We start from the raw sequence: 18,071 nt of genomic DNA, 5'->3' as shown, positions 1-18,071 counted from the left end.
GGTGACCCCAAATCTACCAAGCCCAGTTTGTCTGGCTATGTGGTGAAGGAAATGATAGCTTGTGCTGTGTCTCACTGTGGTGCTTGACGGGAATGACTGCCTCCTATCATGCTGAGCCACCTGCAGCCGGCAGCACAGGAAGCTGAAGTGATGGAGCAAGAAGGAAGCCTGAGTTATGGGTGGGAGAGACACTCATTCCATTGAAAACATTTCCGAAGAAAGTCGCGTTATACTTGCATATGACTTAAGGGCCTTCAGCATCATTATCTTTGCCCAGCAGCCTTTGGCTCAGAGATTACATTAAAATAAATTCTCAAATCCATCATCCACGGTCCGACACACCACTGGGATTTCCAGACTGAGTTACTGGCAAGCAGTGGCCTGGGGTCTTTTATGTTTCCAGCCAGACATGTGGAGCCCACAGTTTGTGGCACCACTCAGAGTACCCCTAACACCCTCTTCTGTTTTGTGGCAGTGAGCTGCTAATTCTCAGGTTTCAGATGCCTTTCGGTTTGGCATCTTGGCAATGGTTTGTTTCCTGTCTCCCTGGTATTTCCTGGCACCCACTATGATTAAACCCACGGGCCTGCAGCAGCGGTGTACTACGTTGAATAAAAGGGGAGGGTTCGAGAATCTGCCTGAGGTCAACCTGTTTTCAGTTCTCACTGGCTCTGAGTTAAGGCTCTTCCATTTCCCGGAGCCTGCTCTCTTCTTCACCTAAACGGGAATCGCCCCCATTTGCCAGCACTGTTTGGAGGAGACAGGCGATAAAGAAGGGCTCAGTGCAAACCGGCAGGGCTGTGCTAGCCCAGCCTGAGCTATTATTAGCAGGCAGGGGAGAGCAGGCCCAGGCCTTGCAGCTGCTCTTCTCCACCCCCTCCCCATGCCCTGTCCTTCTATTCGCCAGGTTTAGGAGTGGGATAATTACCAACTCACTGAAATTTGAGTGGAGCTTAGGTAGGTCTAAAATTACAAGCATACTCAAACAAACTACTTCAGCTGCTCGGATAGTCAGGGACCCTGTAGCAGGAGAAACTATTATTTTGCTTTTGTGTATGTGTGAAGTAATTTGAGTTAAGGGATGAGGATGAGGTTGTAGAGCATCCCCATGGTATACATGGAGAATACAATAGCAGAATCCCAGAGGCTTGAGCTGAGGCAAGAACTCTAAGGAAAAGGAAACATCCCAGGTCCTTGTGTTCTGATGATGTAGGTGGGCCAGGAAGGCCAGGGTGAGAAGGGATGGTATTAGTATTTGTTTCTGACTCCAGGGAAACCAAACTCTAAAGTCCTCACTATTCCATGTTTGCAAAACAGAACAAAAACATCCAGCGGTGTGCCACCAGCCTCCCACCTCAGGCAAGTTCAGAGAAACAGTTACTACAACAAAAGCTAGGGCATTTGGTGACCTTTTCCAGGGCTAAAATGGGCTCGCTCTACCTGGATCCCTGGAAAAAAACAAAACAAAGAGAAACCCAAAGGAAAACAGTCCTTATCTCTTTGAGGTTAGCTTTCCCCTTCTTGTCTAGATGACTTAATATTAAATGGAGGCCAAAAGAGGGTCAGCAAGGCCCATGCTTATCTCAGAAAGCAAGTCCAGCCTTCCCTGCCTGAAAGGAAGTGCTTCAGTCCAAGCTGCTCTCTGCCAGTGCCGCATCTTCCTCGATGGCCTTCCCTGGGGCACTTGGCCAGGAATCTCCTAAAGTTTCATGAAAACCTATGTCATGTGGCTGAATCCTGAGTCACAGCTAGCTGTCTAAGCCATTCTAGAATGTTCTGCTAAATGGGGGTAGGGATGCAGACAGAAAGAGGAAAACAGCAGAAATCTCTTTGGCATAGCTCTGTTTTGGCACCAGGGACTGAACTCAGGGCCTGTGTTCACCCCTGACACCAACACTGAGCTCTGCCCCCAGACCCGACCCTCTAGCCTGTCAATTTATGTGTGTATGTACCTACAGGAGCACACATCATACATGCACAAGTGTTCATGGAGATCAGAAGAGAGTGTGGGATCTGCCTGGAACACGCAGTACAGACAGCTGTGAACTTCCCAGTGTAGGTGCCAGGATCTGAACCCAGATCCTCTGCCAAAGCAGCAAGCTCTCTAAACACCAAGCCATCTCTGCATATGCAGCCCCAACTTTCCTCCTCGCCTTCTCTTCTTCCTCCTCCTCTTCCTCCTCCTCCTCCATCCTCCTTCTCCTTCATCTTTTCTTCTTTTTCTTCTAGAGTTGTTTTCCTATACACAGCCCAAGCTAGCCTCAACTATCAGAAAGCAGCAGATCCAATCTTCTGACTTCCACTTCCCAAGAACTAGAACAACAGGTGTGTACTGCTATGTCTGCCCTTTGACCTAACTGGTCAAGAACTGTTGTAACCATGCACATGCTTATCTTACCTGCTCCCTAGACGAGCTTGAAGATCTAAATTCATCCAGATTAACTTTCCAGTGAGAAACCTCACTAGTTTCTTTAGTGTTGGTCCCCACCCTCACCCCCTTTTAGTGTGTGTGTGTGTGTGTGTGTGTGTGTGTGTGTGTGTGTGTGTGTGTGTGTGTTCATGTGAGGCCTGTTGGGTATTTTTCTCCATTACACACCACCTGATTTTCTGAGACAGGGTCCTTCACTGAATCTGGAGCTCGCCAGTTTGGGTAGGCGACTGACCAGCAGCCTCAGGGATCCCCTATCTGTGCACCGCACCCCTGGAGTCATGGATGCACACGCAGTCACACGGATGATGGGCTCAGCTCAGGCTCCTTCCTTCTATTCCCTCTAACCCTGGGTTCCTTGGAAAGCTTTAGAGGGCAAACAAGCTCTATCACAACTGTGGGCTCCAGGAAAGGAATCATGAGGACTCACAGCACCACGCCCCAGTCCTGCAGAGTACCTCCTCCACCAGCCAAAGCCTCTGAACAGGGGAAACCATGAGAGGCCTGCAGCAGCTCACAGGCTGGCGAACTGTTTTCTTGGAGTTGACTCTAACACCTGCAGAGCCAGTGCAAGGAAGGAGCAGGGCTGCGTCTCAGAAGGGCTGCTATGGGTTGCTGACATAGACTACCAGCTCCTTTTGGGGTTTGATGGCATTAAGGGAAGCAGCCACTCACTCCAATCCTCTCTGAGTGACCCTCTACAGAGGTCTCAGTGGTCCAGGAGTGCTGGAATCAGACTGGAACCATTAAAACCAGGTAGAGAGCCCAAGTAAACAATGTCCCTTTGAGCCTATAGTTCCCAGTGACCATATAACAATGCATGCCAGACCAATAGGACTAGGAAGAGAATCTAAATGAGCAGAGGGGGACACTTTGTCCACAAATCCCAGACTGGAAACCAACCAAGTTCCTTATGGGTATGCCCTGGAAGGGTTGGGCTGTACCTGCAGGAGTCCCCACTTGGCAGGAAGCTTTGAGAATCTCCTGGGTAAAAGTATCAAGATTAGGAGATGGGGTTCTCTGCTGGGGTCACCCTCTCTTATTTTAGCTTTGGACTTGTGGGAGAATTGGGAGTTTTGGAAGAAAAAAGTGGGACAGCCCACCTCTATAGACACACACACACACACACACACACACACACACACACCTAATGCTGCTTAGAAAAATAAATTCTTGCCAGAAATGGTGCTTATATCTGTAATCCCCCCCCCGGGCTGCATTGTAAAACCCTGTCTCAAAAAAAGAGAAGAAAAGAAAAAGAAAGAAAAAAGGAAGGAAGGACGGAAGAAAGGAAGGAAGGAAGGAAGGAAGGAAGAAAGGAAGTAAGGAATTGATCCCAGCAATGAGAAGACAGGGGCAGGAGAATCTCAATGAATTTGAGGCTAGCCTGGTCTACATAGTGAGTTCCAGGATATAATCAAATAACACAAAAAAGGAAAACCTTTCCTTCCAGATGTGTTTTCCAGGCCATCAAATGATTGGCCTTCTGTCTGTGTGTTTGGTGAGGGTGAGCCACAACAGCAAGGAGAATTCCCTTGGCTGATATAGAGAGACTTCTCTCAATAAACTCCTAAGAGTTCAGTCTTAAAATGTCGGTCCTTAAAAGATCCCAGGACTGCTGGTTAAGTGAGGAGAAAATTCCCACCACACCCTGCTTGCCCTCTCCACTCCAGAGATTCTCGTCTTCTATTTCTGCCTCTGACACACACACCAAAAAGACAATATATCTTTCGGAGTTCAGTCAGAAAAGGGGAGCAAGAGAAAGCATCCAGGCTGCAGAGAAGCCTTGACTGATTGCTCTAATGTACTAACTGCTAACAGGGTTTAGTATGCAGGCAGTGTGCCTGCACCATGAACGGATTATCCCCGTGGAGTATCACAGCACCCCAGGGAGGAGGCCTGAGCTGGACCATCCTGTAACAGCTGCCCAGTGCTGACACTTTGCTTTTTTTTTTTTTTCCAAATAAGGTCTGATGTATCCTAGGCTGATCTAGAACTCACTCAGCATGTAGCCACTGATGATCCTTAACTTTTGAATCTCCTGCACCTACCTCCCCAGCCCTAAGATTCCAGCTCCCAATACAGTCAGGTCAAACACTAATTCTACCAGCACTAGACACTGGGCAAGCTGCCTAGGTATCCAGTGTCTGTTTCCTTCTTTACATATTAGAGATGGTGTTAGTACCTAGAGCTTATGTGAAGACTGAGATGAGACACAAAGTGCTGAGGGGAATTCCGGGTATGTCATCAATTTTATTTTATGATTTCATTTACTCAGTGGATCCAGGGTTAGACTACAGTCCTAGCCACTAATGTCTCTGGCTCCTCCCTGTGTATGTAGGAAGCAAGGTTCTAGGAAGGCCGGGGTAATGTGAATACCTATCCCCTGCTCACACAGGCCTGGGGTTTCTCTTACGTGCAGGCTGGGCTGCAGCTCACACAACCTCTGACACATGTGTGAATCGTGAAGAACAAATGAACAGATACAAACTGAAGGTCCCCATCTGTCATGTCTCTGTGATGCCCAGGTTTTATAACATAAAACACTGCTCAGAGAGGCAGTTCTGAGAGGCTTTGATGGAGCATTTGGACCTGGTGTTCTGCCAGGCACTGTGCCGGCCAGAGGCAGCCTCTTTCTCCAGCTTGGCCTTTTGGGAACCACTCTTTTCCTTAAACAAGTCAATGAGTTCTTTCTTCAGCCCAGCCATGTATCAGCAAGGCACGACATGGGTTTGGCTCACCATCTCCACTCAGTGAGATTGCTGGATTCCAGTCACCAGTGAGGCTGGCCCTGCTCCACTGTCTGGTGCATTCATCCTAGTTTGCAAAGAGATTTCCCAGATGGATGCTAAAGCCACAAACCCCAAGGTCCACACTCCGCATTGAGCAGTACCCCTACCTCAAGCATAGGAAAGTAGGCTCAGAATGTAAAACCACATCACTGTTTAGTTAAGAAACACAAAGAACCACAGCTCCTATGTACAGCCAAAAAATTTTATTTTGTTTTGTTTTGTTTTGTTTTGTTTTGTTTTATTTTGAGACAGGCTCTTGCTGTGTAACCCTAGCTGCCCTCAAATTCCCATGGAACCCAGACAGGCCTTGAACTTATGGACTCTGCCATCTTGTCAGTCTCATGAGTGCTGAAATTACAGATATTTTGCCATTATGCCCTGCAAAAGACACTGCTTTACAATGTTTATTATTCATAATTACTGCTGCTACATAGTAGTACTCCCACTACTATGTGTGTGCATGTATGCACATATATGTGTGCATGCTCTAGATCAGAGGACAAATTTTGGGGGTAGCTTCTCTCCTTTTACTATTGAGTCTAGAGAATATATATCTAGAAATGTGTATATATCTGTGTGGGTTAAAGTAAAACATAATTTGGGAAACACTCCTACTTAAAATTCTAGGGACTAGGTCTGGAAAGTAAATAGATGAATGGAACATTTTACTTATGAAACCAAACTGAGAAACATAAGCAAGAGACACTAAGAAAATAAACAGGCACACACACACACACTCTCTTTCGAGTGAGTACAGGAGGTCAGAAAGTTAACGGTTTCCTCTTGAATCTGCTTTCATTTTAGTTTCTTCACTGAGAACCAAAATCAAATCATGCATCAACTTTAACGTTCTCACAGTGCAAGACACAGAGTTTAGACAGGGAGGAAGAATAAAGGTTGATCCTCACAAACTGATGGTTCAAAATCCCCAAAACATGTTATCTCTAGATGTAATCAACGGAGAAACATCTTTTCAGGAGGGTTTTTGAAACAGGAGGCCCCTTGGCTTCGTGCTTCTTCCTCTTTCACTTGAGGCACCATGGAACTAAGAAGGATGCCATTGTGCCTCTTGTCCTGTTCTGCTAAGTATCTAAGAGGTTTGAGTTTATCCTTGAGTTTGAATACTCGAGATTTAAAAATCTTTCTTGGGGCTGGAGAGATGGCTCGGTGGTTAAGATCACTGATTGCTCTTCCAGAGGTCCTGAGTTCAATTCCCAGCAACCACATGGTGGCCCACAACCATCTGTAATGGGATTCAGCGCTCTCTTCTGGTGTGTCTGAAGTCAGTGACTGTATATTCATATACATAGAATAAATAAATCTTTAAAAAGGAAACTTTCTTGGCAGAGAAGTTCCTCATCCGTCCAAGAGGTGGAACATCGACACTCGAGTTTTCATGGCAAACAGGACGTGGCTTCAAAAGTTCAATCACACTGGCCAACGTAACAATCTGGTTTGGTAAGCTCTGTGGGTAAACTAGGCCTGAACTCTAGGTTGGACACTGATCTCTTCATGACATCGGAAAGAGATTCTTTCCCTGTATCTGGGATTTTTTTTCAATAATGACATGTACAAAGTCCTTTTCAAGAGATACTAGAATTGTGTTCTTTGTGTGAACCATGTATTGGATCCACTACGTGCAAAGCACAGCAGAGGCCAGGGGATGGTTCTAAGGATAAGTAAACAAAACCAAAGTTGTCACCTTGCTATAACCCCAGCACTTAGGAAGGTCCAGGCAAAAGGATGGAAACTCAAGATTAACCCACTCTAAACAATGAGACTGTGTGTTAAAACTGAGTGAGTGAATGAATGAATGAATGAACGAAGGAAGGAAGAAATGGCTACAAGAGAGAAACATAAGATAATACTGATTGCCTGTAGCTTGCTGTGCTTTTGACTTGTGTGAGGTGCAAAGGTGATGGCTTTACACGCTGTGCACATAAAGGATTTGACCCAGTGTTACTGTTAGCATTATCTGTCAGTGGATGCTACGATTGCTACAGTAATGTTGCTTAATTAAGGGCATCTCTTCCAAGCCATACCCTCCCTCAGTGCTTCTCCTTACTGAACATGCAAACTGGGGGGAGCCCCCTCAGTAGCAAACCAGCTCCCCACCTGGGATCTTTCCCACAGGTACCTTCTGTTGGTTAATCTCTGAGTTATGTAAAGAGCTTCTTGGTGGGAAGGAGGGGGTGGTGTTCTCCAGCTCTTAGTTTGCACAATACTTTCTTCTCTGTCAGAATTGAGAAAGAAGCCTGTGGTCTGCTGGCAACAGCTATGGGAGGAGCCATGACTCAGCAGTGCTCTGCAGGGTTAGAGCAGGTTAGCCCTTGGGGGGGGCAGTACAGAGCCCATCTCACCCCACCTCTGGCTGGGCCTTGAGAGAGCCTCTTGTAGGAGGAAAAGAGTAGTAGTCAAGCTGTGCTGTGGTGACTGGAGCCCTGGCACTGACCTTGGGGCGGGGCTGTAGCTAAGCTAGCATAACAAAACTTTCTATTGCTAAACCCCAACTTTGGGGCTGGGGAGATAATTCAGTTGTTGCCATGAACATGAAGGGCTGAATTCTATCCCAAAACCCGTGTTAAGTGAATGAATGAATGAAGGCTTCCTGTCAAGAACACTTGCCGCTCTTCCAGGACCGTGCAGGCAGATCACAGATCGAGGAACACCTATGGCAGTAGCTTCTCCCGGTATCTGTACTCACACGCACGTACTCATATACATAAATGTCCAGGCATGGTGATCCATACCTAGAATTCCAGCGTAAGGGGTGGAAACGGGTTGATATCTGGGGCTAGACAGATTTGCAGCCAGCTTCACCTAACAGTGAGTTCCAGGCCAGTAAAGAAACAAGCAGAACAAAATAAACTCCAACTTTGCATTTAAAAGGGAAAAACCAACCATTTGTGGGGCTGGGGTGGGCTTAGCTCAGTAGTAGAAGACATGCCCAGTATTCACAGGCTCTGGATTTAATTCCAGCACCATAAAAATGTATTTGCTTGTTAAAGTTACATAATGCAATATAAAAATGAATTGATAAATTATATGTATTATATTCTAGATATCGATTCCTTATGTGTTATTTGCGGTATTTTCTCTGGCTCTACGATTGCCCTGTTACAGTGTTCATAGTGGATTTTTTCCCTCTTCATTTTGTTTTTATTGAATTAAGGAAAGTGATCTCCTACTGACATACACATGCTCCCAGCCTGATAGGTTGTTTGAGATAAGGTCTCAGGGTAGATTTGAACTCAATAAGTAGCCAAGGACGACCTAAAACTTCTTAGGCTCGACTCAGCTCCCAGGTCCTAAGGTTTCAGGCGGGTACTCCCAGTTTATAGTTTACGATGTGCTGGAGCTGGAAGCCAGGGCCTTGTGTGTGTTAGCCAAACACCCCCAATGGTGCTTTTCCCCATGCCTGACTTCATTCTGCATGTGTGTATCCAGTTTTTCCCAGTGTCATTTGTTGAGGACTGTTCTCTTGCCCAGTGGATGGTTTTGACCTCCCTTCTAAAAAGCACATAATATTTATGAAGATTTATTTCTGGACCTACTGTCCTAGTCCACTGACTTATGTGTCTGCCCGTTTTGACTGAAGTTGGTTTACAGAAAACTTTCAAATTATGAAATATAAATCAGGCATAGTGTACACACTCTCAACTCCAGCATTTGGGAGGGTGATGCAGGAGGATTGAAGGTTTGAGGCAAGGGCTGGGCATATAGCTCGGTGATAGAACACGTGGCAAATATGCATAGATCTAGAAAATCAAGTTTGAGGCCAGCGTAAGCTGCAAAACCAAGCATAAGCTCTCGGGTTTTTTATATTTTGTTTGGTTGTTGTTACTGTTGTTGGTAGACCAGGCTAGCCTCTTTTCATAATTTATTATTTTATTTTATATTCATTGGTGTTTTGCCTGAATGTATGTCTGTATGAAGGTGTCAGAAGCCCTGGAACTGGAGTTACAAACAGGTATGGGCTTCCATGTGGGAGCTGGGAAATGAACCTGGGTTGTCTGGAACAGCAGCCAGTGCCCTTAACTGTAACCAGATATGTATTACCTGGCCACTTTGCTCCCCGGAATAACCTTTCTGAGACCGGATTATTATGGATAAATGCCTAAGCCAATAGCTTTGGTTCATTTCCGCTAGCTCATAACTCAATCACCCTGTTTGAACTAGCCACACAGCTAGTTCCCTATCCTTCAGTCTCGTGACTATCTCCATCAGCGTTCTGGGGCAAACCTCCTGAGTCTGATTCTATCCCAGAAATCCTCCGTTCTATCCCAGAACTTCTACCTCCTTATTTCCTGCCTAAACTCATAGGCCAACAGCCTTTTATTGATAGATAAAGCTTCCACACATTGCACAAAAGATTCACTCTACATTTAACCACTGAACCATCTCTCCAGCCCCTGAAGTTCTCTCTCTCTCTCTCTCTCTCTCTCTCTCTCTCTCTCTCTCTCTCTCTCTCTCCTTGAACTCTTGACATTCCTGCTTCCACCTCCTGGGGGATAATAGGTATGCACCACCATACCACAGCTTCCATTTTTGTTCTTATTCAAGGTTGCTTTTGCTATTGTAGGTCTCGAGATTTTTGTAGGTCTCTTTGAGATCTTAAGATTATGAATTTTAGTACATTCTGCAAAACAGAGCCACTGTGATTTTGATAGTACTTGCTTAAGGGAAGTACTATCAAGGAGGCTGCAGGCAGAGGGAACAGCATTGAGTTCTAAACCTTACTTAGTACAGAATAGAGTAGGGTAGCTGGAGTCCCTGGAGTTGAGCAAATCAAAAGCGGGAAGATGGTGAGGGGCCCCAGGGGAATCTACAAAGTGCCTGATTTAAGGGAGACAAGACTGCTGTTAGGAAGGATACATATCTGGGCAGTGGTGGCACATGACTTTAATCCCAGCACTCAGCAGGCAGAGCCAGGAGGATTTCTGAGTTCAAGGCCAGTCTGGTCTACAGAGTGAGTTCTAGGATAGCCAAGGATACCCAGAGAAAACCCTATCTTGAAAACCAAAACGAAACAAAACAAAGTCCAAGAGGAAGAATACATACTGACTTGCATATGGTGGCCATGCCTGGAATGGGGTAGGGACACTTAGAATCACTGAAGACTTTTATTGACATGCCCTTTAAGGATGGCAGACACAAAAGATTGCTGGTTTTCAGCTGTAACTTAGAGACTAATTCTGAAGAAGAGGTTTAATATTACCCAGGTGCCCTGCCCTCTCTCTTACACTCTTGGTAGTAAGATTCCAGCTGATACAGGCATGGACAGATGGGGAGAGAGCTGGGCAGACCTGGTAGTTGGCTTAATCTCACATGATGGAGCCAGGACAAGGCCAGCCCCGACTCCCATTCCCAAAGCACAGGAGAAGCACTGAAGCAATTCCTTTTCTCTGGTCTCCTTCAAGATGGCAGCAGAGGAAGTGACCGGATTTCAGTGAGGGGCAGGACAGGGCTGGGGGTCTGGGATGGTTTTCTCACCATGCATTTGTGTTCCAGCAGGCACAGAAGAATGATGTGAGAAGGGAATGTGAGGAGGCACCAAACACTGTCATCAGTGAAGAGAGAAGGTGGCTTCGTGGAGGCACTGCCACATTAGCTTCTATAGAACGGGAATAGCAGAGTTTGTTAGGTGGAATTGTGGACCTGCAGAGATCTGTGATGTCAAGTTGAGCACCATGCAAACAGACCTCCTGCCTTTATGTGTATCAGATCCCCTGGGACTAGGTCTGCAGCCATGTGGGTGCTGGGATTTAAACCCAGGTCCTCTGAAGAGCAGCTGGTGCTATGAAGTGCTGAACCATCTCTCCAGCCCCTGGAAAGTAGCATTTAAGGAAGATCGGTTTGAGACACACCCGTGCAAAGTGGGTTGAGGCAGAGAAATGTTTCTTCAGATCAAGAAAAGGACACACCTTCCTTGTCTACATATGAATGGTGGAGAGAAGAGAGTTAGTTTAAAAGGTTTGGGACTAGTTAGGCATGGTGGCAAATACCTTTAAGCCCAGCCCACAGGAGGTAAGTCTCTGAATTCAAGGGTAGTTATGCCTGCATAGTGAGTTCCAAGCCAGCTAGAGCTGCTAAGTGAGACTGACACTTGCACAGTCATGCCTCACTTTTTTTTCCTTCCTCTGTTGTTTATCCAATACTAGGTCTCACTATGTAGCCCTGGCTGGCCTGGATCAGCTGCTAAGATTAAAGTGTATGCCACCTTGCCCTGCTTCTCTGACTATTTAAGGGGATGGTGAAGATTCAGACTTAGTTCGCCAGACTCCTGCAAGTACTGTTACCCACTGAGCTGTCCCTCCAGCCCAGCTTGCATTGGTTTGAGGATTTATTTTTAATTGCATATCTTTGTGCTTGTCTGTGTGAGTGTGTGAGTGTGAGAGCAGGTGCCCACTGGGCCACTGAGACCATTGGAGCTGGACTCACAGGCAGTGGGACCACAGGTCATAGGAGTTGAACTCAGATCCTCTAAGCCACTTCTATAGTTCCCTCACCCATCCACCACATTTGCATTTTCAACTGCTGATAGTTTGGGGGTTGTTTTTGTTTTGCTTTTTGTTGTTCTTTTTTCCTGCATTCTGCATGCTTAGCATAAACAGAATGGAGGGATTTCCATCAGGCAAGTGTTGTAGTTTGCTTAAGGGTCAACCATGTCAGAACAAGATGTAGGCTTTCTTTTTCCTTTTTAAGTTAGGGTTTCTCTGTGTAGCCCTGCTGTCCGGAACTTGCTTTGTAGTCCTTGCTGGCCCCGAACTCACACAGGTCTGCCTGCTGAGTGCTGGGATTAAAGTGATGTGTCATCACCATCTGGGGTAGGCCATAGATTTTTCTAGAACAATGGTTTCTCCCTGTGAGAAAGCCATCAGTGTAGGCCATGTCACTCAACTAGTCTACCCTGCAGTCTAGTTTACTGTCTGCAGCTGTCGGATCACCCAAGCCCTTCCCTATGTAACCAGGCTCCCTGAGATCTAAGCAGCCAGGAGGCAGCCCTAAGCCATACCAGTTCCTTTGAATTTGCCTTTTGACCATGGTGCTTTAACAATTTTGCTCATTATTTTACAGTGATTATACCATCCACAGTTTGGATGTCAGGGTTCAATAGTCCTGTGACCCTCCTATCAGAAACCTTTCTATCAGAAGTTTACAGTGCCTGGGAAGTGGAGGGATACCACAACTCAGACCCTCCTGCAATAAGTCAGCTCCCAAACTGAGCGGCGACTGGCAGCTGGAAATTTAACTTAGGACACAATTTACTGTTAAGGCCCATTGTTCTTGTGTACAAAGAACAATGACCCAGGCTCCTCCTCCTCCTTCTTAAGCACTCTAGATTTCGTACTATAAGAATGCCCCTCATTTTCAATTCATTTACTTTCTTTGGATAGCAAACACTCTTAGTAATTAGAGACAAAAATAAACACCCCACTTTTTTTTTCTGTGTTTGGGACAGGGACTGCTGGAGAGTGGATTCAAGCCTTGCTGGTGTGAAGCATGAACCCCAACGGCCAGCTAAGCTCCCAACCACAAAACTCCTAAACTTGGAGTTTATTCCTACTGTATGACTAAAATTTAATTTGAAAAAAACTATTCATTCTTCAAATGTTTTTCTATTTTTGCTGCTTTTATTATTATTAGTAGCAATAGGTGTTTGTTACTGTTCCTAGTAGTAGTAGTAGTAGTAGTAGTAGCAGCAGCAGCAGCAGCAGCAATAGGTGTTTGTTACTGTTCCTAGTAGTAGTAGTAGTAGCAATAGGTGTTTTTTACTGTTCCTAGTAGTAGTAGTAGTAGTAGTAGCAATAGGTGTTTTTTACTGTTCCTAGTAGTAGTAGTAGTAGTAGTAGCAATAGGTGTTTTTTACTGTTCCTAGTAGTAGTAGTAGTAGTAGTAGTAGTAGTAGTAGCAGCAGCAGCAATAGGTGTTTGTTACTGTTCCTAGTAGTAGCAGCAGCAGCAATAGGTGTTTGTTACTGTTCCTAGTAGTAGTAGTAGTAGCAATAGGTGTTTTTTACTGTTCCTAGTAGTAGTAGTAGTAGTAGTAGTAGTAGTAGTAGTAGTAGCAGCAGCAGCAATAGGTGTTTGTTACTGTTCCTAGTAGTAGCAGCAGCAGCAATAGGTGTTTGTTACTGTTCCTAGTAGTAGCAGCAGCAGCAATAGGTGTTTGTTACTGTTCCTAGTAGTGGTAGTAGTAGCAATAGTTGTTTGTTACTATTCCTAGTAGTAGTATTAGTGGTGGCAGCAATAGGTGTGTACATGTGTGGGGATACTTGTGCTACCTATGAAAGTGAGAAGACAACTTTTGGGAGTGGCTCTCTCTTTGTACCTTGATTTTGAAGCAAGGTCTCTCTCTGTGATAGTTTGGCTGAGCTGTCCCCACATCCTGGGCTTTGTATACTTGGTCCCCAGTTGTGGCTGTTTGGGGAGACTTAGGAGGTATGGCCATGCTAGAAGAAATTTGTCCCTAAGGGCAGGCTTTGAGAGCTTAGAGACTGGTTGTTTCCAGTTCGTTCTCTCTGCTTCCTATTTGTAATTTGAGACATGAGCTCTCAACTGGTCCTGCCGCCATGCCTGGAGCTTGCTGGCATAAGAACACTCTCTAGAACACTGTGAGGCCAAAATAAACCCTTCCTTCTGTAAGTTGCCTTGGCCATCGTGTCTTGTCACAGGACTAGAATGGTAACTAGGAGATCTCTCTTGCTGGCTCTGGGGGACTGGATAGGTACTTTATGCTGCTAGCAGGCTTGGGAGCATGGAAGGTGGGAGCTCCCCAGCCATTCTGCTGGCACGACCTCCCGTCTTTGTCCTGTGAGTACATGTGTAAACTTGCACATCTGGCTTTTTACATGGGTTCCAGGGATCAAACACACCAGCTGAGCCATCTCACCGGCATCTTGTTTTGTATTCTAAGATATGGTCCCACACTGCAACCCAGGCTGCCCTGGAACTCACTATACAGCTCTAGCTGTCCTCAAATGCACAGCAATCCTCTGCCTCAGTGTCCCAAGTGCTGGGAATATATGTGAACTATAAGTGCACCAAAGCCTCCTCCTCCCCAAAATTAGTAATTTTCTTAGAGATGAGGAGGAGTCAATCAAATGGTGTCCTCCATGGAGGCCAGGAGGAGGAACTGGATCCCTTGGAACCGGAACTACACATGTGGGTATTGAAGAATCAAACCCAGGTCCTCTGGAAGAGCAGCAAGTGCTTTTAACCTCCGAGCCATCTCTCCAGTCTCTCTTTCTATACTTCATCTTAACCAAAAGGCTGAGAATCACATCAACCTCTTTCTTCCACTCCCCTCTCTTCCTCCCAATTTTCGTTTGTTGTTGTGAACAAATCCAGGGCTACCTGTATCTCTGAGGGTTTGGGGGATGTTTTTTATTTTGTTTTGTTTGTGTGTGGCTATCAGAGGATGACTGGGGGGAGTTGATTCTCTCTTACCATGTGAGTCCCTGAGGTTGAACACAGCTTCTCAGCCTTGATGGCAGGTGCCTTTACCAGCTCAGCCACTGGCCTTGATACCATTATTAACAATCAGTTAGGCAGTAGAATTAGTTCACGAAGCCAGACTACTTATTAAAGAATATAGAGAAAACCACAATTCAGGCAGAGAAGTTGATTTCAGAGCTCCTATTTTCTAAGCCCCTACCACAAATGTTAGGTTAGCCCAGGCAACAGCTTTGAGATAAGAGCTACAAACCTGACTATGCATTGTCTTACCCAACAAACAATATACTGCCTAGCAGCAGAGTGCAAATGAGATTAACTTTCCAAGGGTTTCCTAACTTCCAAAGAACACAGGGAGACATAACATCAGAGTTATGGGTCATGCAAGATTGCATTTAACTTGTAAAACTGATTATCACTTTGGCCTCTGACGTAGATTTCTAAATCAGTCCTCTTAAATTAACAGTGAGTAATCTGTTGTTTCTTGAAGTAACAGAAGACGTCAGAGTATTGCCTGTGACTCGCTTATTAGAAACCATCCAGGTCACTCAGAAAAGCTAAAATGCTGACCTACATCCAGTGACACACACAACCACTGGAATAAAATAGGGCATCTTGAACTTCTCACACTTGGAGTTGAAACTGGGATCTAGTCCCCTTTGTTTGTCATGCATCCTGTCTCTAGGTAGATGTGGACCTGGCTGATGGCTAGTGCTGGGGCACCGATAGACTGAATGGCAATATGATCTTATTGATCTGCTCCTACACTGTGTGTAAATAAATGCACAATAAAAGTATTCCTTATCCAAAGTGAAACCCCACCCAAGTAAAGGAATTAGATTTATAAAATAAATGGATACTCTTTTTACATATTCATTTCAGAGAGAACAGTATATAATCTGAACTTTATACTTGGCAAAGAACTGTTTTAACAACCTTTACTTTTTAGTATTAAATACTACGAATTATCTGTGATGTGTGTGTGTGTGTGTATATACATGGAGATCAGAGGACAATCTGTGTGGGAGTCATTTTAAATGTTCTCTCTCTCTCCCTCTTTCTCTCTCTCTCTCTCTCTCTCTCTCTCTCTCTCTCTCTCTCACACACACACACACACACACACACACACACACACACACCCTACCCTCCACAGTCTTTTTTTTTTGGAGCTGGGGACCGAACCCAGGGCCTTGCGGTTGCTAGGCAAGCGCTCTACCTCTGAGCCAAATCCCCAACCCCTTACCCTCCACAGTCTTAGGTTACCTGCAATGGCCTTGATTGACTTTTGCAGCTGAGGATGACCCTTAACTCCTAGTTCTCCTGTTGCTATCTCCTAGGCACAAAGATAACTCATGAAAGGCTATCCCTGACTATCAGATATTTTCTATTTATTTGCTTGGCTTTTTTTTTTTTTCCAGAACTGAGGATCTGACCTGGGGCTTACACAAGCTAGGCAATGTTTTACGTTTGAGCTACACACACTCACCTCATGCTTCAAAATGTGTTTGTTTTACTCAAAATGGATATATTTTCCATTTCTATAGAATAGGGAATACTTTAGCAATCTCCTTTTACTAAAAATTTGCATTAACCCTCCTCCCCCATCAACAGGGTCTTGCTATATAGTGTAGGTTGGCCTTAACTTCTGAGACTGTCCTGTTTTATATTGCTATAATAGTCCAAGATGGAGGGGCTGGGATCTGGTAAGGACACTTGTGCTGTGAGATCTCCTAATAGAATAAGGAGTATCAAGAACAAGAGGGAGGGAGTGGGGATTGAACTTGCTCCTACAGAAGGAACTCTTTTCTTCATAATGGCATTCATCCAATCACTCTACCCATAGGATCTAATCACCTCTCATTAGGCTCCACCTGCTAATACTGTACATCAGGATGTAAGCATTCAAACCACAGTTCTTATTAACTGAGGTTTCAGTTATTATTGGTTATATTTAGTTATGTGACTGACTACATGTGATTTTTATTAGAGACTAGTGATTTTATGCTTCCCTATTTTTTTTTTTTTTTTTTTGGTTCTTTTTTTCGGAGCTGGGGACCGAACCCAGGGCCTTGCGCTTCCTAGGTAAGCGCTCTACCACTGAGCTAAATCCCCAGCCCCTGCTTCCCTATTTTTGAGTGACTTACCTTTATCTATAAATGCAATCTTTTCTATTGGCACAGAAGCAGGGTTGGGGATTTAGCTCAGCGGTAGAGCGCTTGCCTAGCAGGCGCAAGGCCCTGGGTTCGATCCCCAGCTCCGGAAAAAAAAAAAAAAATCTATTGGCACAGAAGCAAGTAGGCTTGAATCAATGGATCAAAATGACCTAAGTGTAAATGTAATTATGATTTTAATCTTGGGCCTCTCTGTTTAATATTTTCACTGGCACTGCCTGTGGATTTGTGTATGAGTAACCTAACTTGGCAAAATAACCCAAACCCCAAACCTCGAACATAATTAAATATGCTGTTCTCATTAGATAGTTATCATTCCCTTAGTTCCCTACTATGTTGTCTAGTTCAACAAGTTTCTATTGTGTTCATTAAAAGGTAACATTGGTCTTTCGATTTGAATACACATGGCTACATAGTTTCAATTATGTTGCTGAATCCTTCCCGCTGTAAATGTTGGATTAGGCTCCAGTTCAGTAACCTACCACCCAGAGGGGTCAGCATTCTGTCCTTAAGTTTTTCTCACTTGAACTCCTGCAACCTCCTGCCCTCCTACTCCACTGAAACTGGGACATGGAAATCTCAAATACCTTTTCTGACCCTTTCTCCACTAATGACTGTATTTGGTTCTCAAATGCTCTTCCTGTCAAAACTCATTTTTTCTTCCCACCTTTATGATATTTTCTAAAAAGGAATTAACTCTCAAGATTGTCTTTCCCAATGCCTTTAATAAAAAAACCAGACAATGTGAGGTTGGCGTTCATCAACATTATTCCACTTGCTAACACCAAAAGCTCTTTTTCATCCTATGTCAGGGACATGACAATCATTCTGTACTGAATCAAACACCCCACTCTTGTGACTTGAGATTATACTCCTCTAAGTCTCTGCTTTCTAACCAGAACTCTTGGCTTTTTCTGCCCATGGCCATTCTTCCTAGCATTTCTCTAGATCTTCTGCTTAACATCCATCTCCTATACACTGCAACATTTCATTTGTTTCCGTAACAAAGGCTCCCAAACTCTCACCAAAGGGCTCTACATTTCCTTGTTTCCAGGGAACTATCTGAATTTGGGTTTCTTTCTTTTGAAGGAGGAGGCTCATCATCCAAGCTGAAGTAGAAATGGTCTAAAAATTTATGGCACTCTTTCTGCTTTTTACTCCTTTCCCCCTTCAGTGCTAGGCTTACATGAATGTACCATCACATCCGCTTTGGGGTTTTTGGAGG

General features: G+C 44.8%; 1 long non-coding RNA gene across 2 annotated transcripts; it reads right to left on the bottom strand.

Annotated features, from left to right (window-relative positions):
* Positions 1-10,328: 10,328 nt before the first annotated feature.
* Positions 10,329-16,951, bottom strand: LOC120093640 (uncharacterized). 2 transcript variants are annotated; one of them, XR_015625491.1, is made up of 3 exons: positions 16,820-16,951; positions 10,923-11,047; positions 10,329-10,834 (listed from the first exon to the last, which is right to left on the bottom strand). It is a non-coding gene; the product is annotated as an uncharacterized LOC120093640 (long non-coding RNA). The 2 variants fall into 2 exon arrangements; XR_015625490.1 differs by lacking the exon at positions 16,820-16,951 and adding an exon at positions 14,670-14,799.
* Between the last annotated feature and the right edge of the window lie 1,120 nt (positions 16,952-18,071).

The sequence above is a fragment of the Rattus norvegicus genome, chromosome 7 (genome assembly GCF_021556685.1).
Source record: "Rattus norvegicus strain SHRSP/BbbUtx chromosome 7, alternate assembly SHRSP_T2T, whole genome shotgun sequence".
Taxonomy (NCBI): domain Eukaryota; kingdom Metazoa; phylum Chordata; class Mammalia; order Rodentia; family Muridae; genus Rattus; species Rattus norvegicus.
This window is presented reverse-complemented; position numbering and strand designations above follow the sequence as displayed.